Consider the following 25224-nt stretch of genomic DNA (forward strand, 5'->3'; position numbering starts at 1 on the left):
TGCATTGAAATATGGAAGATGTGAAACCTAGAGGCTGCGAACACCTTTAAGGTGTTTATATTTAAAATCAAAACCTGAGAAGTGCTCACTAAGGTGAAAGATGTTCTTTTAATTCAGGAACAAACGGAAATAGTACAGGGGGATAAGTTTTATTGGCGCATATTGTCCCAATAGTTATTTTGGATCTCTACCCAGCTTTGATTTAAGAAAGCAGACCAGGAGAGCTGCCTGGGTGTCCATTGAGAGTCGGACTCCATGTCGGCTCAGGTCATGATCCCAGGGTGGCCCTGGGATCCAGCCCCCAAGAGGGTTCTGTGCTGAGCATGGAGCCTGCTTAAGAATCCCTCTCTCTCTCTGCCCCTCTCCCCCATTTGTGCATTCTCTCTCTCTCTCTCCCTAAAATATAATAAAAATTATATGTATGGGTGTGTGTGTGTATTCTTGTTTTACTTATTTTGAGATAGAGTGTGTGAGTTGGGAGGGGCAGAGAGAGGAGGAGGGAGAGAGAATCCTGCACTATTAGTGCAGAGCTGGATGTGAGGCTTGAGCCCACAAACCGTGACATCATGACTTTTTTTTTTAACGTTTATTTATTTTTAGACAGAGAGAGACAGAGCATGAACAGGGGAGGGGCAGAGAGAGAGAGAGAGGGAGACACAGAATCTGAAACAGGCTCCAGGCTCTGAGCTGTCAGCACAGAGCCCGGCGGGGCTCGAACCCACAGACCGCGAGACCATGACCTGGGCCGAAGTCGGACGCTTAACCGACCGAGCCACCCAGGTGCCCCATCGTGACATCATGACTTGAGCTGAAGTCCACCGCTTCATCAACTGAGCCACCTAGGCATCCCTAATAAAAAAAAAAATAGAAAGAAAGAAAGAAAGAAAGAAAGAAAGAAAGAAAGAAAGAGAAAGAAAAGCAAGCAAGCTGATCAGGTGAAGTGGCTGTACCAATTAAATTTCTTTCCGTACTTCACCCTTAAAGTGGCTGATGTGCAGCTCATTCTCCCCTTTCATTGACAGCATTCTGTACCCCTCTCCCTCCCCCATTGTACCCAAAAGAATTTTGAACAAGTATGAAACCTCTTATATATCTTCATTATTGTAGTAAGATATACATAAAATTTACCATTGTAATCATTTTTTAGTGGACAATTCAGTGGCATTAAGTACATTCCTAGTGTGCAGCCATCACTGCTATCCATTTCCAGATAATTCTCACTATCTCAAACAGAAACTCTGCACTCGATAAACAATAACTCCCCATTTCCTCTCCTGTCAACCCCTGATAACCTCAATTCTAATTTCTGTCACTTGGATTTTGCCTCTTCTAGGTACCTCACCTAGGTGGAATCATACAATATTTGTCCCTTTGTGACTCTTATTCATTAGCAAATGTCAAGGTTCATCAGTGTTGTTGCATGTGTGAGAACTTCATTCCTTTTTATAGCTGAGTAATATTCCACTGTACATGTATACCACATGTTGTTCATCCATTTATCAGTTAATGGATACTTGGGATTTTTCTCTTTTTCACTATCGTGAATAATGCTGCTATGAACATTAGTGTATAAGTATCTGATTTCTTGTTTTTTTTTAATTCTTTTGGGTATTGGGGTGCCTGGGTGGCTCAGTCCATTGAGCATGTGACTCTTGATTTCGGCTCAAGTCATGATCCCCAGTTAGTGAGATCGAGCCCACGTTGGGCTCTGTGCTGACAGCTCGGAGCGCACTTGGGGTCCTCTCTCTCCCTCTCTCTCTGCCCCTCCGCCACTCATGCTCACTCTCTCTGTCTCTCTCAAAAATAAATAAATAAACGTTAAAAAAAAAAAACCCAAAGGTTATAGGAAAATTTAACATTCCGTTGAACACAAGTGAATACATTATTAAAAGAACACTTTGGTTATGAAGCAGGGCAAGTATTTAGTATGTAAGTAGTTCTTTATTTCAGCTCTTGTATTTCTTTTTTAGAAGGTCTCATTCTTTCTTAAAAATTTTTTTTCAATGTTTATTTTTGAGAGAGAGAGAGAGACAGGGCATGAGTGGGGGAGGAGCAGAGAGAGAAGAGACGCAGAATCTGAAACAGGCTCCAGGCTCTGAGCTGTCAGCACAGAGCTCGATAAGGGGCTCGAACTCACCAGCCGTAAGATCATGACCTCAGCCGAATTTGGACATTTAACCGACTAAGCCACACAGGCACCCCTAGAAGGTCTCATTCTTAATGTATGTGTTGGGGGGGATGGATTTCACAATCATACCCAAAGATATATACAAACCTCAGATTAAAATGAGGAGTTAGAAATACCTACATAATTGTTTTATGTATTCTCTGCCTTCATCTGAATTTAGTTTTTTGGGGGAATGGTGACCTTCTTTCTCCATTTATTGAATGTTCCTATATAGGAGCAACCATAAAAGAATTTTATGTCATAAAATTGATTACATTTTGATAACCTTGGTCCATCTCAGAATGATGGTGCCCTCAAGTAAACTCCTTTTTTTCCTTGTTATTTTGGGATATTTAAGTGAATATGAACTTATGATTGGATTTTTAAAAGATATTTAAGAACGTTCTTTGATATAACTGGAAACGTTTTAAACCTATTCCATCCTTAAAAATTAGTGCAGAATGCACACTTCATCAAAATATACAAGGTTGGGTGTTTTTGTTTTATAACTGGAAGACAATGTACAATGTGGTACTCTTCAGTTACATTAGTGAAGCCCTTTTTATACTTTTACACATACTTAAACATTTTGTTTTGTAAAAAAAATAATCAGTTTCATTGAAAAAAGTCAGTCTGCCCCCTAGAAATGTTTTGAGTGATAAAATACATAGGATTTCATTATTCTCCCAACTAAAACTTCAAGTTCAAATAACATACATATTTTTGAAAGTTCAAGGTGTATCAGGGGCACAGTCTCAATGCCAAAGAGAGAACTCTGAATTAATTCTTCATAGAAAGCAATCATATAATTGCAAGTCAGTATATAATTAATTATATATCACTGCAGGATTATTATTTATGCTCACATCTGTATTAAATGAATTGCTTTTCCAGTTTCCTAGTGGACTAGTGGTCCGATGACTTAAATGGACTGCAAATCTACCTCAGTTCAAACCATGCAATTCTTTATAGGCTTCTCTGACTTGAGGGGTTAAATTATCTAAATTATACCTTTGAAAATTAACTGGGCTTCCATATGTGGTTTCTCAACCTCAACAGGTTGTGGGAAGAGTGAAAATGTATTAAGGAAACTTCACTCAAAACTGGAGTTGGGAAAACATGAAGGGCAAGCTTTCACACATGTACAACCATTCCTCCCAGCTTGCCTAGTCCAGCAGGAAGGAAGATTTTCTCTCAGCCCAACAACAGGAAGCTACCCTTACCTTCAGCCAATGAGAGGCTGTCACCACTTCCAGCTCTCATTTTCCTCCAATGAACTTTTGTTCAAAGCATCCCTCCCAACTTCCTCCTTAGCTCTATGAAGGACCCCTCTCACTTTGTTCTCAGGACTTGCTTGTGGTTTGCCAGTTTGCTTGTCCTGAATTGCAGTTTTCCTGCTATTCCTGAAAAAACTCTTTTGTTAGCTGAATAGCTTACCTTTTTCTTTTAAAAAGGATGACAGAAGCCTTACAAAAGGCTCCTTATCAGAGCTATTTTAAACTACTCCCTTTTTTAATTACTCAAATTAGTGTTTTTCTGTTTCTCTAGCATTATATTTATAGCTTCTTCATATATATATATATATATATATATATATATGTATATATATAGAACTAGAGTTTTCACTATAAAATGAAAAGTTCTGAATATCTGTCTCACTGCCCTCCAGAACTGAGTTTCTATTTCTCAGTGTTTGATTGGAACCAGACATTAGAAGACGTTCATAGAAGAGTGCCACCAGAAAAAGACATCTTTTAAAGCTGTCTTTATAAATTTCCTTTAGGCCTTTAAATTTCTCCTGAATTTAAGGGATCCCCAGACCATATAAGGGTCTTCTGACACAATGAGCCAGAAAACAGCTCCTTAAAAAAAATTAAGATCCGGAGTTTTAATTTAGGCTACAGAGTTCAAGAAGTTATGAAGGGGTCTATTTTTAAAGTTCTAGCAAAGCTTTGTGTGTTGTGATGTGCCACGGCAAGTAAGCTTGCTTCCCAATGGTAATTAAGTTAAAAGAACATTTATGGAAAAGAAAAAAAAAAGGGGAACCTGGGTGGCTCAGTCGGTTAAGCGTCCGGCTTCGGCTCAGGTCATGATCTCATGGTCTGTGAGTTCGAGCCCCGTATTCGGCCCTGTGCTGACAGCTCAGAGCCTGGAGCCTGCCTTGGATTCTGTGTTTCCCTCTCTCTCTGCCCCTTCCTGCTCATGCTCTGTCTCTCTCTGTCTCAAAAATTAAAAAAAAAAAAAAAAAGAATATTCATGAAAACTGTGGTTTCCAAATTGGATGATTATATACCCTTAAGGTGGGAAAAAATTCTGTATTTATAGAATCTTTCTGAAAACTCACAGCTCACCTTATTGTTGCAATCTTTAAGCAGCACAAATTTCTATATTATTTCATCTATCTTATATTCTATTTGAGCAGCCTTAAGATACTGTGAGAGCACCTACCTATAGGTTCAGTCTGAAAACTGGGTTGTTTTAGAAATCATTGTGTTAAATAATGAGACTCTGTATCTTTTTCAAGTTGTCAGAGCCTGGAGATAGCTGTTCCATTGCAAGAGATTTTAAAACCTGGCTTAGGTTCTGAGCTGACCCCTGATCAGGCAGGGTTCTCCAGGCTGTCCATCCCTAGGGTACCTACAAAGTTGAAACCTGGAAAAGCTACCTCCTTGACTCTTGGAGAGCAGAGTATGGGAGGTTTACCCAAGGTCTTTACCTCTGATCTGGAGTCCTACTGCTTGTCTGGCCTGATGATCTGGTGCTTGCTCTCTCCTGCTCTTTTTTTTTTTTTTTTTTTTTAATAATAGACTTAATTTTTAGATGAGTTTTAGGCTCACAACAACACTGAATGGAAAGTACAGAGAGTTCTCATATACTCCCTGCCCCACACATGCACAACCTTCCCCATTATCAGTATTCAGCACCAGAGGGGTACATTTGTTACAGTTGATGAATTGACACATCACTATCAGTCAAAATCCATAGTTTACATAAGGGTTCATTTTTAGTGTTGTACATTCTGTGGGTTTTGACAAATGTATGATAATGTGTATCTACCATAATAGTATCATACAGAAAAATTTCACTGCCCTAAAAATCCTCTGTGCTCCACTTACTCATCCATCCCTTCCTCCTAACCCCTCGTGACCACTGATGTTTTCCTGTCTTCATATTTTGCCTTTTTCAGAATGTCATATACTTAGAATTATTCAATATGTAGCCTTTTTAGATTGGCTTCTTTCTCTTAGTAATATGCATGTAAGTTTCCTCCATGTCTTTTCGTGGCTTGATAGCTCATTTCTTTTTAGCCCTGCATAAATATTTCATGTCTGGATGTAGCACAGTTTATACATTCACCTACTTAAGGACATTTTAGTTGCTTCTAAGTTCTGGCAATTGCGAATAAAGCTGCTGTAAACACCCATGTGCTGTTTTTCATGTACACATGTCTTCAACGCATTTGAATAAATATCAAGGAGCATGATTGCTGGATTATACAGCAAAAGTATGTTTTGTTTTGTAAGAAACAACCAAACTGTCTTCCAAAGTGGCTGTGCCATGTTGCATTCCCACCAGCAATGAACAGGAGTTCCTGTTGCTCCATTATCCTCACCAGCATTTGGTGTTTGTTAGTGTTTTTAGTTTTGGCCATTCTAATAGGTATGTAATGGTATCTCATTGTTTTACGTTTGTTTACCTCTTGCTTGTACATATTCCTGGCTCCTCATTGTTTCTCTTCTTTTTCCTACTGCTCAGCTTCTAGACAAGTAGTTCTCACATCTGGTCCCCAGATCAACACCACCACCACCTAGGAACTTGTTAAAAATGGAGTTTGGGGGCCTTGCTCAAACCTACTGAATGAAAACTCTGTATTTTAACAGCCCTCCAAGTGATTCTGATGTAAGCTAAAATTTGAAGACACTGTTCTAGGGGCGCCTGGGTGGCGCAGTCGGTTAAGCGTCCGACTTCAGCCAGGTCACGATCTCGCGGTCCGTGAGTTCGAGCCCCGCGTCGGGCTCTGGGCTGATGGCTCGGAGCCTGGAGCCTGTTTCCGATTCTGTGTCTCCCTCTCTCTCTGCCCCTCCCCCGTTCATGCTCTGTCTCTGTCCCAAAAATAAATAAACGTTGAAAAAAAAAAAAGTTTGAAGACACTGTTCTAGACCTGCACTGTTCAACATGATAACCTCCAAAAATGTAGTTATTGAGCTCTTGGGATATGGCTAGAATGAGTTATGATGTCCTCTAAGTGTATAATGCACCCCAGATTTTGAAAACTTAGTATGAAAAAAGAAAAAGCAAGATACCTTGTTGGTAATTTTTATATCAACAACATTGAAATTAAAATACTTTGGATATATTGGGTGAAATAAAATGCATTATTAAAATTAATTTCCCCTGCTTTTTTTTTTTTTTTTTTTTTTTTTGGTTTTGACAGAGGGTTACTAGAAAATTTTGAGTTACATTTGTAGCTCTCATTGTATTTCTGTTAGCATTACTCTAGACTGTGAGTCAGTGAACTACAACCTGTGGGCTACATCTGGCCTACTGCCTGTTTTTATATGGCCCATGAGTTAAGAATGGTTTTAAATTTTTAAACAATTGAAAGTAAATTTTCAAGAATTATCACAAAAGAATGATATTCCATGACATGTGAAAATTATATGAAATTTAAGTTTTATTGTCCATAAATAAAGTTTTATTGGACTGTGGGCACACTCATTTATTTTTGTATTGTCTATGGTTGCTGTTCCTCTCTAGTGGCAGAAAACTAGCTGTGGCAAGAGCCCTATGGCCTACAAGTCTAAAGTATTTACTATCTGGTGCTTTGTAGAAAATATTTGCTAAGCTCTGTTCTAGACTGTCAGCTTCCACATGCTGTCTAGGAGAGGACCCTGCTTTTAACTTGCCCCTATTCTTTGTTCCCAACCTTTGCTTACCTTTTAGGCCCAACTCCTTGACCCTTACAACCCGAATCTCAGTGGTATTTTGGGGCTGCAAGATTTGATCTATGCATTTTTCAGGCTACGAACAGGTAGACCAATAATGTTCTTGCCTTCCAGAACTGCACAAGGAACTATGGACCCAGCAAAAGGAACAGAGAGATGCTCAGTAGCTTCTTTCTCCAAATGCGGCGCCTTCCTTCTTAAGGACGAGAGAACGTCAGATTGATAGCTCCACCAAACTGAGAGGTAAGCCTATGATTTAGGGCTGGCCCCTTTCTTTAATAACTCAGCAACACCTCTTGAATTAAAACTCTCACTCTCTCTGTGCAGCTTATGCCTACTCTCAGCCAGTGTATTTGGCTTCTGCAGCACCTTGTTCTGCCAGATATATTGTGGAAATTATTATGATGGTTTTTTCCACTCCAGTGAAGCAGACGTCTGGATCCCTTTGTGAGCCTCTTGATCCTTATTCCTTACCACCCCCACCAATATGCAACCAAAGTCTTGTTGGCTCAATGAATCTATATGGTCTCATTTTATAGAATCCCCAAAGAAGAGAAATATGGCTGTGTTTTCCAGAATGTTAATTGATAACAGTTCTTGGCAACAGTACTCTTCCTGGCTTTCCCTCTTTAACCTACTCCTTCCACCCATAATAATAGCATCATTCCTGAGTAGATTGGCACCAGTCTGGAGTTTCTCTCTCCCTCTCTCTCTCTCTCTCTCTCTCTGTCTCTCTCTCTCTCTTTCTCACCTCTCTCTCTCCCTCTCTCTTTCTGTCTCTCCTCTCTTCTCCCAGCCCCACCCATAGGCCCTTCATTCCTTTTTTCCTTGCTCTACTGATTATACCTGGACTATTTAACTTTCTAATATGAGCTGGTTTGTTGCACACTCCCTGAACATTGTAATGGTGTGAATATTAATAATTAGAAGAGGCCTCACTGAGAGGTGTTATTCCCGATTTCAACCATACTTCATTGTCAAAGTTAAGGAGAGGTCTTGCATCTCTGTTCACTTAAGAACTGTCTCCTCTAGCCAGTTATCTTTAGATTCTGTAGTTGAGTTGAGTTTAGACTCTGGGCTTCGAGTGGGAAGAGGCAGGAACTGTTTCACGTAGGTAAACCCTACACAAATCTGGCTTTTCCTGTCTAGCTCATCTTAAATATGGGGCATCAAGAGGGAAATCTATCAGGGGGTTTCTGTTGGAAAGTAAGCTGGGGGATCAAGTGGCCTAGTGTTTTATTCCAGCTTTTCTCCAGATGATCTCCAGATTTCTGGCCTTTACCTTCTCTGGGCTTCAATTTCCTCATCTGTAAAATAAAGGGTGTGATAAATCACCCTGTAACATTCCTTCCAACTCTAAATTGTTCTGGTTCAAAATGTTGAAAATTTCAAGTTAGTATAACCATAGAATTAAAGTTTTTTTTTTTTTTTTAATCTAGAAGCGCTCTTGGGGATCATTTGACCCAATCCTTAGGCGTCCAGATGAGGCTCAGAGAAGCACAAATCACAGAGCTGGTGGTGCCAGAGCTGACTCTAGAACTCCTGTTTCCTTCAAAGGATTGCCTCTTGGAGAAAGGGACATTAACAAGATCACAGGCACTTTGTTTTCAACTCTTGGTCTGTAGTAAGGCATCATCTTATAATTATCTACTCATGTAATCATCATCATAATCATTGATCACTGAGAGAATTTGCTACTACCCAGGATAGTGCTGTTGTCTTTTGGAAATAATCAGTAAAATGTGGGGCAGGTGGGACCACCTTATACTGTTTTTTTAAAGAGATAAAATTTAAGTTTTTTGAAACCAAAGTTGGTGAATATTTTATTTGCAGAAACTTTCATATTTTACCTAGATGTTTTGGCATCATGTAGATCAGATTCCCTGACTAGTAAGGTATTTCCTCATAAATTTAGAAGCAACCATCCTGGGGTAGCCCCAGTTTCTTTGGTAGGAAGGAGAATATAATATACAATAATGTTTTTTTCCCTGTCTCTCTCTCTCTCTCTCTCTCTCTCTCTCTCTATATATATATATATATATATATATATATATGCTTTATAAGTAGCATATTCTCCAGGAAAATAAAAAGTGGCTTCTTAACATACAAATTCCAGGGACCTTTGGAATAAGACACCAGTTTTGTATGTGTGGCAATAGCCATACAAATTTTGGTAATCAAACAAATTTAGGGAACTATGTTCTGGGCCAATGATCTTATTCTGATCTACCACTATGATTCTTTTTGTGTCATAAGCAACCTGACTGGCTCCAAACATCAGTTGAATAGTTTTGTTTTGTTTTGTTTTGTTTTGTTTTGTTTTTAATCTCTGCCAGTGGCTCTCACACTTTAGCCTACCTCAGAATTTCCTAGAGGACATACTAAGAAACAAAATGGTGCAACCCCCAGCGTCTCTGATTAAATAGATCTGGGGTGTGGTCCCATAATTTGCATATTTAAACAAGTCCAGGGGTGATGCTGATGCCTCTGGTCTCAGGACTATACTTTGAGAACTACTGTTCTACCTATGCCTTTTGGCCAAGAGCTTGCAGGTGAATACTGATTGGTGAATTCAGTGCACAATGCAGGTGATGGTGAGTTTGGCTGGTGTTATGTTTGGTCCCTGTAAGCCAGACCAAGAACAACTTTACTATCCTGTTATCACATTAAATGCTAACTCAGCTGAGATCAGGGGTTCCAAGAGCTTTTGACAGGGAAACTTGAGATTACCTGGGCCATCCCCTGTCTTTGTGCAGAAAATATATTATTTCCCTCCTACTCCAAGACTCAGAGAGGTGATTTACCTTGCCCATGATTACATAGCTGTTAACTGCGGTACCAACACCAGAACCTTGACCTCCAGCCTCCCCAAGCTTTTCATGACAGTGAAATTAACATTGATAGCGACTGCTTCCCTTTTGCTTTCAGAACAATCTTCTCAGCAAATGTCTACCTGATTTCAAATGGACATTTTCCAGTGGTCATTTGGCCGAAAGGATTAGAACTTTGCATTAATGTCATTGCTCTTCAACCACATATGTCCTCATAATGCCAGCCAGCTATTTTTCAGTATGTTCAAAGTGTAAGATGAGGGAGCGTGGACATAGCCATGCAAATTTATCTATACTTTTAGAAAACAGGCATACGTTTCACTAAATATTATCATCATATTGAAAAGACAAACTGTTAGGTAATTTACTCCCTCTGGTCTGAATATGAAAAGCTAGGGAATATCCTGATGGAACTTGCTCATCTGGTAGTACAGGCAATAAAGATTTTGATCCTATAGATTCCAACTTCAATTATGCAGCAACATTGTTGGCTGGAAATGAAAGACCAGACTTCTCAGCCTCCTGTCTATCCCTAGCATTTCTTCTACCTTCTACATCTTAAAGAGTGAGACGCCTGGCTTCCTGCACCCCTTCCAATTAAGAGGGATAGATCATGAAATATTCTCTCCTCACAGCAGGTCAGTCATGGTAACTACATAACCAGAAACGAATGATTTCGTAACTGTGATGTTGATAAATTTTTAAGCAGCTCTCTCTGCAACTCTCCACTCCTGAAAAGAGATGGCATAGCTTTGAGTCTGAACAGAGTTGGGGGGAAGAGAGATGGAAAGCAGAACTAAAGACTTCATATGTGGGGACAGTATGGTTAAGAGCGGAATCTCCTACCCATTTTTTTGTCTTTGTTTTTAGATTTTGGAGATCATGCTTTTTTATTTTATTTTATTTTATTTTATTATTTTTTTAAATGTTTATTTATTATTGAGACACAGAGCATGAGCAGGGGAGGGGTAGAGAGGGGGGAGACACAGAATCTGAAGTAGGCTCCAGGCTCTGAGCTGTCAGCACAGAGCCTGACACTGGGCTCGAACTCAAAACTGCAAGGTCATGACCTGAGCCAAAGTCAGTTGCCTAACCAACTGAGCCACCCAGGTGCCCCATACTTTTTATTTTATTATTTTTTTCCCAGAAAGTTCTCAAAAAATCAGTGAACAATTCTGAGTCCAGAATTGTTTCTCTCCATGGAAATCTTCAGTAAAAGGTGAAAGATTTTATGCAATCTGAAGAGAAACCAGAGTATGGAGATCATACTTTTTAAAAAAAATCTTTTATGTTTATTTATATTTTTGAGAGAGAGAAAGACAAAGTGCAAGCAGGGGATGGGGAGAGAGAGAAGGAGACACAGAATCTGAAGCAGGCTCCGGGCTCTGAGCTGTCACCACAGAGCCCAACATGGGGCTCGAACTCACAAGCCATAAGATCATGACCTGAGCTAAAGTCAGCCAGCCACTCAACTGACTGAGCCATCCAGGCGCCCTTGGAGGGCCTACTTTCTAACGCAGTATGAACCAGTGGTGAGAACCTTAACGCTAATGCTCACAAGAGCCATTGGAAAGCGCTAAGCCCTGAGTATGACTCTGAAACAATTTTTCCTATAACCGATTGGGGCTTCTCCCCCTTCCCCCCATTAAATGTATGTGCATATAATATGCAAAAAAAAACCTATTTGACTTCAGAAACCTAGTTAGATTTACTAGAACACAAATCACAATCTCTTGAACTGAAAATCAAAGTCAGTTATTTGGTATTATGTGGACTAGACTGGTATTGAAATTTTCCACTTTTTTTTTTTCTTTTTAAGGAGGAGAACATTCTCTTTTCTCTTCCCCATGGTTTTACTCTCCTTCATTGTCCCTGAAACTTTTCCACTTTTTAACGGGTTGTGTTGATATTTTATTGACGTACCTACCTAGGTTTATTTTTGTGAGTGCAGTAAATTCTACCAATCATGGAGCTGTTTTGGTGATTGTACAGATAAAATCCCTGAATAAACAGTACTTGGAGGGAACTTGTGTGACCTGGTTTTGTCTGGTCATCTGTATGGTTATTGCATTTTTGTGATTTAGGAGAAAGGAGGATTCCATCTGATAAACTCTGGTGGGGAACTATGATCTGTACTAGTCAGAGATGCTACATGATCTTCAAGGGCTAAGGGGATTGTGGTGATGTGGTTTACAGGTCCCCTCACTGGATATTAAGATTAAACCCTGCCTGGCGAGTTCAGCTGTTTCTGTTTACCCAGTACTCCCAGCCTCACACACAAACCCCCCCATCTTGATTATTTATTTCTTGTTATTGGAGCTTTCTTTTGGGGCTTTAGGAAAATGTCATACGTTGAAGGAAGGGGTGTTGCATGGGTCATGACTTTGACATATTCTTTGGCCAGTGCACAATCAGAAAACACTTTCAGGAATTCCTCATGCTGGGAGCAGTTACTAAAAAAAACTTAACTAAAAAAAAATACATACATTTTATGTTAATTTTCACTTCTTCCGTAAATATTTTTTTCCACTTTGCAAGGATAACAACTGCTTGTGGAGAGGTTAAACAATATAGAATAGGTTAAAGAAAAAAGAAAAAGCCCCTAGGAATCGCATCATACTCTCAAAGCCTTTAGTCTCTCTCTTCCATGTATATGTGTATACTCATGCATGAGCATAATGGAAAGCACATGTCATACTAATTTTCCTCCCCACAGCATAAATAGAAACAATGGGGCATAATTTAATATGGTAGTGGTAAATATTATCTCCATGAAATGGTGCTTTAGTTTTAGCAAGATCTTTAGTTTTAGGTTCTGTCCTGACAGTTGTGAAATTATAGTTACATAGATAAGTTCATGCACTACCACATTCATGTACATCTTTGTGTGTGTGTTTTATTACATTTAAGATGGCTATAGGGGCGCCTGGGTGGCTTAGCTGGTTGAGCATCCAACTTCGGCTCAGGTCATGATCTCACGGTTTGTGAGTTCGAGCCCCGCATCGGGCTCTGTGCTGACAGCTCAGAGCCTGGAGCCTGTTTCGGATTCTCTGTCTCCCTCTCTCTCTGCCCCTAACCCACTCGCATTCTGTCTCTGTCTCTCTCAAAAATAAATAAACATTAAAAAAAAAAAAAAGATGGCTATAAAAAATCCCCCCCCCCTTTGGGCTTCTGGTTATTACGTTGTTTTTTTTGGAAAATATTATAAAAGATATGGGGATACATTGTGATGTGCATCTGCCATTTTCACCAGACAATATTTGATGGAGATCTTTCTATCTGTAGACTTAGAAGAAGATTTTTTATATATATATATATATATATATATATATATGTACATATGTATGTATATATATATAAACATACAGTATATATTATATATACATTATATAATAGTATATATGATATATATTCCTTTGAAATATTCTCTTATGCAAATTTTCTATAATCTATAATTAATTCTCAAATTTGTTTTATTTGATTATAAAAGTAATATACACTTGCTTTAAAACATTTGAAAACACTACAGAAATGTGCAAAATAAAATGTAAATTTCTTCCCCCTAGTTTCTTCACTCCCTTCTAAGAGTATCTACTATTAATAGTTTGGTATGTATCCTTCCAGACATTTTTTTTTTTTTTTGAGAGAGAGAGAGAAGTCACGTGTGTGAGCTGGGGAGAGGCAGAGGGAACGGGAAAGAGAAAATCCTAAGTAGGCTCCACGCCCAGCACAGAACCCAACTTAAGGCTTGATCCCACAACCATGAGATCATGACCTGAGCCAAAATCAAGAGTTAGACGCTTAACCAACTGAGCCACCCAGGCACCCTATTCCAGACTTTTTTACTTTTGATACAAACAAAAGTAAATAATATTTTTTTTTCAAAAAATGAGGTGATACTATAGTATAATGTGATTCTGCAACGTACTATTTTCAACCAAAAATATATCATGAGACATTATCAAAGTATCTTCTTTCTTTCTTTCTTTCTTTCTTTCTTTCTTTCTTTCTTTCATTTATTTATTTTGAGAGAGAATGAGCATGAGCAGGGGATGGGCAGAGAGAGAGGGAGAGAGAGAATTCCAAACAGGCTTCATGCTGTCAGTGTGAGCTTTGAACCCACAGACTGTGAGATCATGACCTGAGACAAAATCCAGAGTCAGATGCTTAACCAGCTAAGCCAGCCAGGCACCCCAAAGTGTGTATTTTTTTTAATGACTGCAGAATAATCCAGTAGTATGGACCTATCTTCTATTGATTAACATTCTGGATTCCACCCCCCCCCCCCAATTTTTACCTATTATTTTTGTTCACTTGTCTTATAAAGATTATGTTCATTTAAATTTTTTTAACATTTATTTATTTTTGAGAGACAGAGAGAGACAGAGCATGAGCAGAGGAGGGACAGAGAGAGAGGGAGACACAGAATCCAAAGCATACTCCAGGCTCCGAGCCATCAGCACAGAGCCCGACAGGGGGCTCAAACTCACGAACGGCAAGATTATGACCTGAGCCGAAGTCAGACACTTAACCGACTGAGCCACCCAGGCGCTTTGAAGATTAAGTTCACTTAATATGTTGATACATGAGACAAAATGCCCTCCAGGAAAGTTACACCATTTTATATCTTTACCAAAAGTGCAGAGAGGATCTATTATCTGGGTATCATATATTTCTTCTTTTATTAATTTGGTAAAGAATAAATATAATCTCCTTGTTTATTTTATTTCTATTTCTTTACTAATTAAGTTAAATATCTTCTTATATGTCTATTGATCATTCAGCTTTTCTTTTTTTTTTACAAGTATTTTTTTTTAAGTTTATATATTTTGAGAGAGAGAGTGTGTGTGTGTGTGTGTGTGAGCAGGGGAGGGGCAGAGAGAGAGAGAGAGAGAGAGAGAGAGAGAGAGAATACCAAGCAGCACAGAACCTGATGCAGGGCTCCATCTCATGAACTGTGAGATTATGACCTGAGCCAAAACCAAGAGTCAGACGCTTAACCAACTAAGCCACCCCTATACCCTTCAGCTTTTCTTTTATATACTATCCATTCTTATGCTCATTTTCAATAGAAGTAATTGACTTTCTCTTTTTAACTTGTAAAAGTACTTCGTGTATTGGAGAAATTAGTTATCTGTCATAAGAGTTGCCAATATTTTCCCAACTTATTTGTCATTCAACCTTGTTTATAGTAACTTTTGCCATACAGAACATACAGAAGTTGCTTCTGTTTGTATGTTTTATGTGTGGAGTCAAATTTATCAATCTTTTCCTTTTTGGTTCAAGGGCTTCATGTCAAGCCTGTAAAAATCCCTCATCACGCCAGGATTATACAAAGTACTACCATATTTTCTTTCTCATACTCTCCTGCTTCCATTCTTCTACATTTAATTCTTTAATCCATCTGGAATCCATCTTGGTATGAACTGTGAGGTATGGGTCCAACTTAATTTTTTTCCCAAAATAGTCCCAAAATATTTCCCAAAAATATTTTCCCAAAAAAAATAGTTCCAACAGCCTTTATCAAACAGTCCATCTTGCCCCCACTGATTTTAACTAATTTTTTTAAACATGTATTTATTGTTGAGAGACAGAGAGCAAGCAGGGGTAGGGCAGAGAGAGAGGGAGACACAGAATCTGAAGCAGGCTCCAGGCTCTGAGCTGTCAGCACAGAGCCCAACGCGGGCCTTGAACTCACCAGCTGTGAGATCATGACCTAAGCCAAAGTTGGACGCTTAACCGACTGAGCCACCCAGGTGCCCCTTAACTGTCTAATTTAGTGTACACTAATTTTCCAAACACACTTGAGTCTACTTTTGGACTCCATTGTGTTCCCTCGATCTGTCATCTGTTCCTGTGCCAATAACACAATGTTTTAATTTCTGTAGCTTAAAGATATTTTCTTATATCTGGTAGGACTACTCCTTTAAAAAATATTTGTATTTCCACAAGTTTTTTTATTTTTATTTTTTGTTTTAGACAGAGAGAGCAAGCGGGAGAGAGGGGCAAAGAGAGAGAGAGAGAGAGAGCCCCAATGCGGGGCTCGATCCCATGACCCCGGGATCATGACCTAAGCTGAAATCAAGAGTTGGACACTCAACTGACTGAGCCACCCAGGCACCCCTCCACAAGTTTTTAAATTGAGGTGAAATTCATGTAATATAAAGTTAACCTTTTTTTTTTTTTAATTTAAAGTAGGATTAACACTTAGCATGGACCCCAACGCGAGGCTTCATCTCAAGACCCTGAGCTGAAATCAAGAGTTGGATGCTTAACCAACTGAACCACCTAGGTGCCCCAAGTTAACCATTTTAAAGTGGACAATTCAGGGGCATTTAGTACATTCACATTGTTGTGCAACCATCGCTTCTATCTGGTTCCAAACATTTTAATTACCCTAAGAGGGAAACTTCATACCCACGAAACAAGTTTTTCCCCACCCCACCCCCACCACACACACAAATTTTTAACACAAAAAATTAAACTTATATTATAAAATCCCAGGCTTCAAGTCACTAGATTCTACTCCTGAAATCATTATTGCACTATATGCTAAATAACTTGGATGTAAATGAAAAAAAAAAAAATCCCAGGCTTTAGATCCACCATGTGTTAAGGAAGCTTAAAAATCCAAGTCCAAGTTCAGAATTATAGAGAAGCCTTTCCTTTCATTTATTTTATTTTATTTTATTTATTTTTTGAGAGAGGGGGGCACAAGGGAGTGAGGGGCAGAGAGAGAGAGAGAGAGGGGGAGAGAGAGAGAGAGAGAGAGAGATAGAAGCAGGGCTCACCCACAGTGGGGCTCATGTTTTTTTACCCAAAGTTGGGCTTGTGCTCACCCAATGTGGGACTCAAACTCACAAACTGCGAGATCATGACCTGAGCTGAAGTCAGATGCTTAATGACTTAGCCACCTAGGTGCCTGAGAAGCCTTTCGTGATTAAGGAATGCCTCTGTATCCCCCAAGCTTACTTCTACGTCCCCAGTAGCCCAAGACTCAGCTCGGATTCTTTTAATCTACTGCTAAATTGCTTTGTGATTTTTCTTAAGCATCTGTGACTTGTGTTATGTCTCCTCAACCACCTTGTAAACCTGCTACTTTTTTTCCCTCCAGTCCACCCTCATAGCATCTGGCACTAGCTTTACACAGTCACGGTCTCATTAAAATATTGTTGATTGATTGTTATCAAAACTTCCATATTGGATTTAGTGGGGTGTCAGGAGACTGCATGGTGCATGATTTAAATGGGAATTAAGAGGGAATTCAACATACAGCATTTTACTTTCAGATAATATACTGCTAGCTGCCATTTATTAAGTGCCTATTAATTGTCCTGTCATACACATTAACTCACTGAAGAATTCTTACAACAATCTTCTGGGGTGGAGGTTTTCTGATGATATTCACTGAGATGAAATAATTTGCTTAAAGTCCCTGGGTTTAATGTCGGATCCACACTTTGAACCCAGGTTAGGGTTCTACCCTGCACCTTCTACCATGCTTCATTGTGTCCATATAGTCTCTCCATCAAGGGCTACCCATCACATTATCCCAATGAATGTTTTTACATTCATTGTTTGTTTTTTTTTAATGTTTATTTATTTCTGAGAGAGAGACAGAGACAGAGACAGAGCATGAGCAAGGAAGGGGCAGAGACAGATGGAGACACAGAACCCAAGACAGGCTCCAGGCTCTGAGCTGTCAGCACAAAGCCTGATGTGGGGCTTGAACTCATGAGCCATGAGATCATGACCTGAGCTGAAGTCGGAGGCTTAACTGACTGAGCCACCCAGGCGCCCCTACATTCACTGTTATAGTCAGGTTTGTCTTGAAGGAATGTGCTTGTCTCACAACCTTACTTCATGCCCTGGCCAAGCTATCAAGGATCAAGTTCATTTCTTGCTTTATTATGTTCTGTGTTCTGGATGGAGTCCCATGCTGGCTGGCCCAGGTGTTAAAACTGTCACCTTGGCTGGAGCTGGAGCTGGTATGTGGAGTCAAAGCCAGGCACAGCAACCACCAGAGGGATGGGAGACATCATTTTCCTAAAGGGAGGAATCCTGGGAGCTTCATCTCTTCTCAGTCATCCCATATGTAGCATCTCCCTCTTTTCTTCTAGAAAAATGTATGAAGTTTGGGGATGTCAGAGAGCACTTTGGAGAAATTTAGTGTAAACGAATCAGAAATATATGGATTGGCTTTCCCGCAGAGGAGACTCACATTTCAAAATAGAAAGGAAAATATATGGGACAAAGACTAGATGGGCTTCTGAGTATGGCAGGGTGGGGTTGGGGTATTTCAGCAAATTCCAAGAAGTGGGCCATACCAGCCCAACCTGCCCTTCACAGTTGCAGAAAGACAGCCAGCTCTGGGACGTGTAGTCCTGGATGTGTGTTCTCAGAGGACAGAGGCCCTACATATGGAAGTGAGAGGCACGGGTTCAGGATGCAGTAATACCACTTGGCAGCTCTTGCGACCTTTGTGACTGGACAATATCATCACTTGGTCCTGGTAAATTTCTTCATCTGTTTAAAAGAAGCAGGGGGGTTATTTAATGATAGCATCTTTCCCACCTGCTTGTGTGGTTTTGTGACATGTTTCCAATTTGCTATAAACTAGTAAGCCATTATCATCATTTAGATGCATACTAAAGACTTTAGAGAGATAATAAGTGATGATAATGAACAAATTAGGTCAAGTGGACTGACAATTTTTAAAATGGCTATGAGACTTCTTCAGGGCGCCTGGGTGGCTCAGTCGTTTAAGTGTCTGACTCTTGATCTCAGCTCAGGGCATGAGCTCATGATTTGTGAGATCGAGCCCCACACTGGGCTCTGTGCTGACAGTGCAGAGCTTGCTTAGGATTCTCTGTCTCTCCCTCTCTCAAAATAAGGAAATAAACGTTAAAGATTAAAAAAAAAAAAAGACTTCTCCTTCAAGGGATGTTAGATGAGAACTAACATGAATAACTGTATGTTTATACAGATGACCCCTTTTCAGCCTGGATTTCTGACATACATTCATTTAGTAATAACAGGACCCAGTTCCCCGTGCTGAGTATAAGTGTGCTCTGGGGGATGGGGGGATGGGGGGAGCATGGGGACTAAAAACCCTTAATGCTGGAAGGAAACTTAGGAATCATTAATTCCTATTTCTTCATTTTTCAGATAAGCAAAATGAGGCCCAGAGAGACAAGGTAATTTGCCTGAGACCACTCAGCTAAGGCTGAGCTGGGGCTCAACCTCAGCTTTTGGTTCTTGCATTCTAGTGATTTGATAAAATAGTAAATGATAGTGAACTAATTGAAGAACGCTTTGAAAACATTGTCAAATAGGTCACTTTGCACCCGTTTTTCTTCTGTCCTCGGGGAATGCAGAGATGGCTAATGCCTGATTGGTAAGGTAGGGAAGAATTGGCTCCCACAAAATCCACATCAGACCTCTTTAAAACTTCCAGGTGTCTTGCTTGCATGGAGAGGTTTCTCAGATCTCAAGCTCATCTGCAGTGAGCCACAGACCTGGGAGCTCCAAATGTCTCTTCCCTATCCTCCTCCTAGCCTTCTCACCCCAGGAGACAAGCAGGCTGATTTCATTCCCAAAGGAATGACTAAGTGATCATTGGACTCAGACCAGCATAGGGAGAAATAGTAGGAATATGTTCATGGCTGTTTCTGTAAGCCTCAGAAACCTCCTTGGCCAGGCAAAAGATAGGATGATAATGGAACAACCATCATCAAGCTATAAGAAACACACATCCTGAAATGGGTCTGGTTCTAGTTGGGAAATGGAGACCCCTTGACTTGTAATGGTTTTGGCTGCATTTTTGCTGCTCTTTTCTGACCCTTAAGGTTCAGCCCTGTGCCTGGTGCCTCACTGGTTGCTTTCCAGTTTCCCAGCCTGGATTCCTGCTCCCTGACACTTGATTTCTCAGACTATATTTGCTTTTTCTATCTACCCACACTATGCTACCTGCTTTTTCCTTTCTGCCCTAGGACCCCCAGATTTGACCTCTTGCTTGTTTAACCTATGGTTCGTTCCTTCCATCCTTTACTCTCTACTCAGGATTTGAGTTTTTGTCCCCACAACTTACTCAGCTGCCTTCGCTGCCTGCCCCTAACTCTGACCCCTTCTACTATGGAAACTTGTTACTACTCCATTTCTGGGGTGACTCTTCCCTGCCACATCCTCATCTTACATTCCCCATGCCCAAACCCCAAACTGACAAGAACGTGGGACAGCTATTTGCCAGGTACTTTGCCGTCATTATCATCCCCCACAGCCATGTGGTGTCCTTACTCGGATGTGGCTACAGGACATTGCCCATCTCTCCTGGCCTGTGTGCCCTCCACAATAGCAAATCATCAACAGCAGACTTGGAGACCAGTTGCTTTGAGTGCAACAAAGCTCCTCAGTCCTCCCAACTCTCCTAGATCCAGTGCTTGGCATGGGGGAAAACAGAACCAGGTTGATTCTTCTCCCTAGCCATCCACAGTGGCACCAAAAGGAGAAAAGGCATATCGAGCCATGTTGTACATTTGGAACAATTAATTAAACGTCCCCCACCATGACCCTCTTTGCCTTGCAGAAGCGGAATGTTTCAATGTCAAGATGGCTGAGCGACGCCTGGGTGGCTCAGTCAGTTAAGTGTCCGACTCTTGGTCTCAGCTCAGTTCTTGATCTCAGGGTTTTGAGTTCCGCCTCTGCATTGGGCTCCATGTTGGGCGTGGAGCCTCCTTTTTAAAAAAAATTTTTTTTAACATTTATTCATTTTGGAGAGTGAGAGAGACAGAGCATGAGCGGGGGAGGGGCAGAGAGAGAGGAAGACACGGAATCTGAAGCAGGCTCCAGGCTCCCAGCTGTCGGCACAGAGCCCGACGCAGGGCTTGAACTCACGGACGGCGAGATATGACCGGAGCCGAAGTCGGACGCTCAACCGACTGAGCCACCCAGGCGCCCCGGAGCCTCCTTTTTTAACAAGTTGAAAAAGATGTGTGTGAGAGGGCACCAGCTAGAGGGTTATTGTCAGAATCTGAGATGTAAGGACCAGAACCTGAACTGGAGACATGGCCCTAGTGTAAACATGACGAGAAAGCAAGAGACAGATATGAGACATTTTCATGAAAAAGAGCAACAGAACTTGGAGACTACATGGATGTAAGGGATAGAGAGAAGGATCGGTCAATGCCAAGGCCATTGTTGGAATTAACCAGGTTAAGGTATCTCCAGCTGCATGGCCCCCTGAGCACCTGCAACCAACTGGTTTAAAACCTAACAGTTTTCATCTCCAAGCCAGTTCTTCCTGTTTCTCCCCATTTGATTCAGTGGATCTAGCACTCCCTTAGCTCTCCACATTTGAAATTCTGAAAGGTCTTTGACTCCATCCACAAGGTCTTCCTGAAATCCAGTATATCACAAATCCTGCTGATGTTCCCCTTATAATGTTTCTTAAAGTCCTCCCCATCTTTTTATTCTGAGTGCTCCCACCCTGAGTTAGGGTCTCAGAGTTTCCAGCCAGGACTATTGCCTCAGTTCTACCTTCGGTCTCCCTGCTTCAATCCATGCCACACTCAGCTGCCACATCATCTTTCCAAAACACCACTTGAAACATGCTACCTTCACTGCAAAAAATATGCCCGTGACTTCTGTTGTGTGGGAAATCAGCTTACTGCAATGGTAGCTTCCCAAGTTCATGACCAAGTGAGCTATCTCTAAGGTCGCAAAATAGAAAGGATGCATAGATTGAGTTGAAATGCTCAAATCGTATGGTTTATTAAGTCAAATTAAAACACATAGCAAGAAACAAGGGGAAGGGGAGGGATGGGACTACTTTATCAACTTAGGGTAGTGTACAAGCAGGGTGGAAGGAACACACTACCTGAATTTTGGGGTATGCAGTGTCTATATATTCTGTATCTCTCTGTGCTGCATCAGGCTTCTCTGTTGAAATTATAAGGACCAGAGTCCTTATAATTCAAGCTAGGGGACCCACAGAATGAAAGTGCACTGGGGGCCAGTGGCACACATATGAACAAGCATGCGGGGCCATAGCTGTAACTTGCTATTTAGCCTCCTGAGCAGCCATGAGTATATTTGTATATCTCGGCAAAGTAGACAGGGAACATACCAGAGTAGATGTCACCAAAGTGTCATATTAAAACCTCATGTGGGGCGCCTGGGGGGCTCAATCAATTAAGCGTCCGACTCGATCTCAGCTCAGGTCTTGATCTCAGGGCCATGAGTTCAAGCCCCATGTTGGGCTCCATGCTGGGCATGAAGCCTACTTAAAAACAAAAACGAAAAAACACCTTATGAACATCGAGTCCTCATGTACATATAGTCTATCCTGAATATTATTGCCTCTGGTATATTTAGTGCCTTATGTATCTTATGCATGTTTAGGATGTCATAACTATTTAGTAACTTTTATGCATTTAGTGTCCCATGACTATTTAATACGCAGGCATCTTGTGAATATTAGTCATCTCTTAGTCCTACCACACATGCTCTACTTGACCTCGGCCTAGGTCTAACAAACATGTTGCTTACTAGCTACTCACCTATACTTAAAACATCTTAAAATGTTTCTCTCATGTTTTAAAAACTACCTTATTTCTCTTCTATAACAGGATTGAATAACCTCAAGTCGTATCCTCACCTTCCCTTTGCCCACAGCGCTGTAAACTCCTGGTTCACCCCTGCTGCCCCAAATCTGCTCCTCCTTCAGACTTTCCCATCTCCAAAATGGCACTTCCAGACCTCAGGGTGAACCTTGACAAACACTCTCCTTACCCTCTTCATAAGCAGTTTGTCCTCAAGACCTCACCTCTCCACTCCTGAGACACACTTCCACCCCCATCCAAGCTGTCGCCAGCCTTCTTCTGAGGCAACTGCAGTTCGCTGCTGCTGCTTCCACTCTTAGCCACTTCAGTCCTGTCCCACACAGCGTCGCAGACTGATCTTTCTCAGAAGTCAATTGGATCATGTCACTCTCCTGCTTAAAACCAGTCACCGATTCCTCATTGCCCTGAGGGTCAAGTCCGAAGTTCTTAATGTGGTGTCTGTGGACCTGTGAGATGTGGCTTGTGCCACTCCCCAGCCTCACCTCGGCACCCTCTTCCTTCCCAAGGCTCCTCCACATGATCTCTAGTTTCTTCCTTTGGGCCTTCATATTTTCTATTACTTTTACCGGGAACGCCCCTCTTGCTCGGGATTCTGTCTCCCTTACACACACACAAACCAGGGCTACTCATTTTTCAGGCTTCAGCTTAAACGTGACTTACTCAGAGAGGCTGACCCCCCAGCCTATTGAGGGCCTGCATTGTTCTGTCTCATAACACCCTCTCATTTTGTTTCCTTCATAGCATTTATTCGGCTGTGGATTTATTTAAAAGCTGCCTGGCCTCCAAGCCATAAAGTCTCATTAGGGCAGGGATCTGTTCCGTTCACAGTAGCCCAGCCAGCGCTTAGCACAATACCTCACACATAGTAAACACTCACTAAATAGTAGTTGAATGAGTGAAGGAATGTGAGTAAAACGTGGATTTCCTTGGCCTCATGTCGCCAACTTTAGTCCCTTTCCGTGGATTTTGTGGCCAGAGTTCTGGGTTTGAATTTTGACTTTCCATTTATGAAGCATGACTGTTAGTGAGTTACTTAACCTCCTTGATTCTCAACATTTCTCATGTATAGAACAGGGAGAGATGCGCACCTCACAAGCTGCAGTGAGGACCCAGTAAGATGAGGTCGGGGAGAGCCTTGGCGTGGCGACTGACCCCAGTGCGGGCGCTGAGTCAGCACTTGTCCCGTCACTCCTTTCTCGTCCTGCACCCCTGCACCGTTACTCTGCTCTCCATCAGGCCGCATTTCCTTCTTCTCAACTTTATTAGGTCCCAGAAGGTCTCGCTCACATGTCTTCGGGGAGCCTCCTTCAGCAGTTCAGCCCTTGGTGGGTGCTCATTCCTCAAACCGTTCACCTGCTCATTTCCAGTCCTTGGAACGTATAATGGTGACCTTTGTTGGTTTTGTTTTTAAATCTTCCATGTGTCCTGTTTCTCCCAACTAGACTTCAAGCCCTTTGGCCACAGGATTCCCATCTCAGGCTTCTTGTCTCCCTCACAGTACCTGACTCAGTGCCTTACAAAGAGATGCTCAACTCCATGTTTGTAAGTGCCCTCAGGGTATCAGGCACTGTGGTAGTTTTCACATTCATTGTCACCTAACTTCATCTTCCGTGAGAACCCACCAGGTAAGTATTACTATGTCTGTTGGGAAAACAGAGGCTCAAAGTATAGTAACCTGCCTTAGGGCCCCCAGTGAGCAGAGAGCAGTCTGTTAACTCTGTGTGTTTGCTTGATAGCCTGGCACATCACAGACGATCGATAAATAGTTGTTAGTGCACTTCCCACCACACCATATTGCCTGTCTCCGGAAGTATTTATTCATGCTGAGGATGGTCATTATCATGTTCTCACTTCCTCCCTACCAAGAACTTGGCTGAAAATCCCCTGTCCTTGAGCCTCTCCACTAAAGCCCTCCCAGTGTCCTGTACCCCAAGTTCACACTCAGTTTCCTATTTGTGCTACATCTCGTTGCTAAATTCTCATAGACCCTGACCCGGCCCGCCTCTTGTCTCCCCACAAGCCCTGTTCTCCATATCTTTCCCCCAAGAAAGCTTTTCTTCCTCATGGCCCTCCCTTCTCCCATCCCCCTTCCAGTCCAATTTTACTTCCGGTTGCAGGGATTAAGAAACACACCCCCACCTGGAAATGCCCTCTGAACTAGAGCACTTATGTCCAGGACATGTCTAAGGTTCTTTAGAGGGAGAATTATTACTACTCATTAGTTGGATAGCTTGAACGAGGCATAGCTCCTCTCATAGCCTCAATTTCCTCACATATAAAATGGTAAGACTCGCTCACATTTATCAAGCACCTACAAAAGGGACATAAGCATTGGATATATTAGAAGTCAATAATAGCAGATGCTTACTCAGCACTTTTTGTGTGCAAATGCTTCACATGTATTTACTCACTTAATCCTCACAACAACCCTACAAGAATGTTGTTTTTTTATTTTTTTTTTATTTTTTTTTAATTTTTTTTATTTTTTTTTTATTTTTTTAAAAAAAATTTTTTTTTCAACGTTTATTTATTTTTGGGACAGAGAGAGACAGAGCATGAACGGGGGAGGGGCAGAGAGAGAGGGAGACACAGAATCGGAAACAGGCTCCAGGCTCTGAGCCATCAGCTCAGAGCCCGACGCGGGGCTCGAACTCACGGAC

The 25224-nt window shown here is 41.3% G+C and overlaps 1 long non-coding RNA gene and 1 pseudogene across 2 annotated transcripts in view; one reads left to right on the forward strand and one right to left on the reverse strand.

Annotated features, from left to right (window-relative positions):
* LOC125158630 (uncharacterized) overlaps positions 1-25224 on the forward strand; it is a 53758-nt gene that overhangs the window by 448 nt on the left and 28086 nt on the right. For both annotated transcript variants that reach the window (XR_007149450.1, XR_007149449.1), the window contains exon 2: positions 7228-7356. This is a non-coding gene — a long non-coding RNA (uncharacterized LOC125158630). The remainder of the gene's footprint in view (positions 1-7227; positions 7357-25224) is intronic.
* On the reverse strand, positions 11078-11202 carry LOC125158744 (uncharacterized; annotated as a pseudogene).

This window comes from Prionailurus viverrinus, unplaced genomic scaffold, assembly GCF_022837055.1.
Source record: "Prionailurus viverrinus isolate Anna unplaced genomic scaffold, UM_Priviv_1.0 scaffold_35, whole genome shotgun sequence".
NCBI lineage: Eukaryota > Metazoa > Chordata > Mammalia > Carnivora > Felidae > Prionailurus > Prionailurus viverrinus.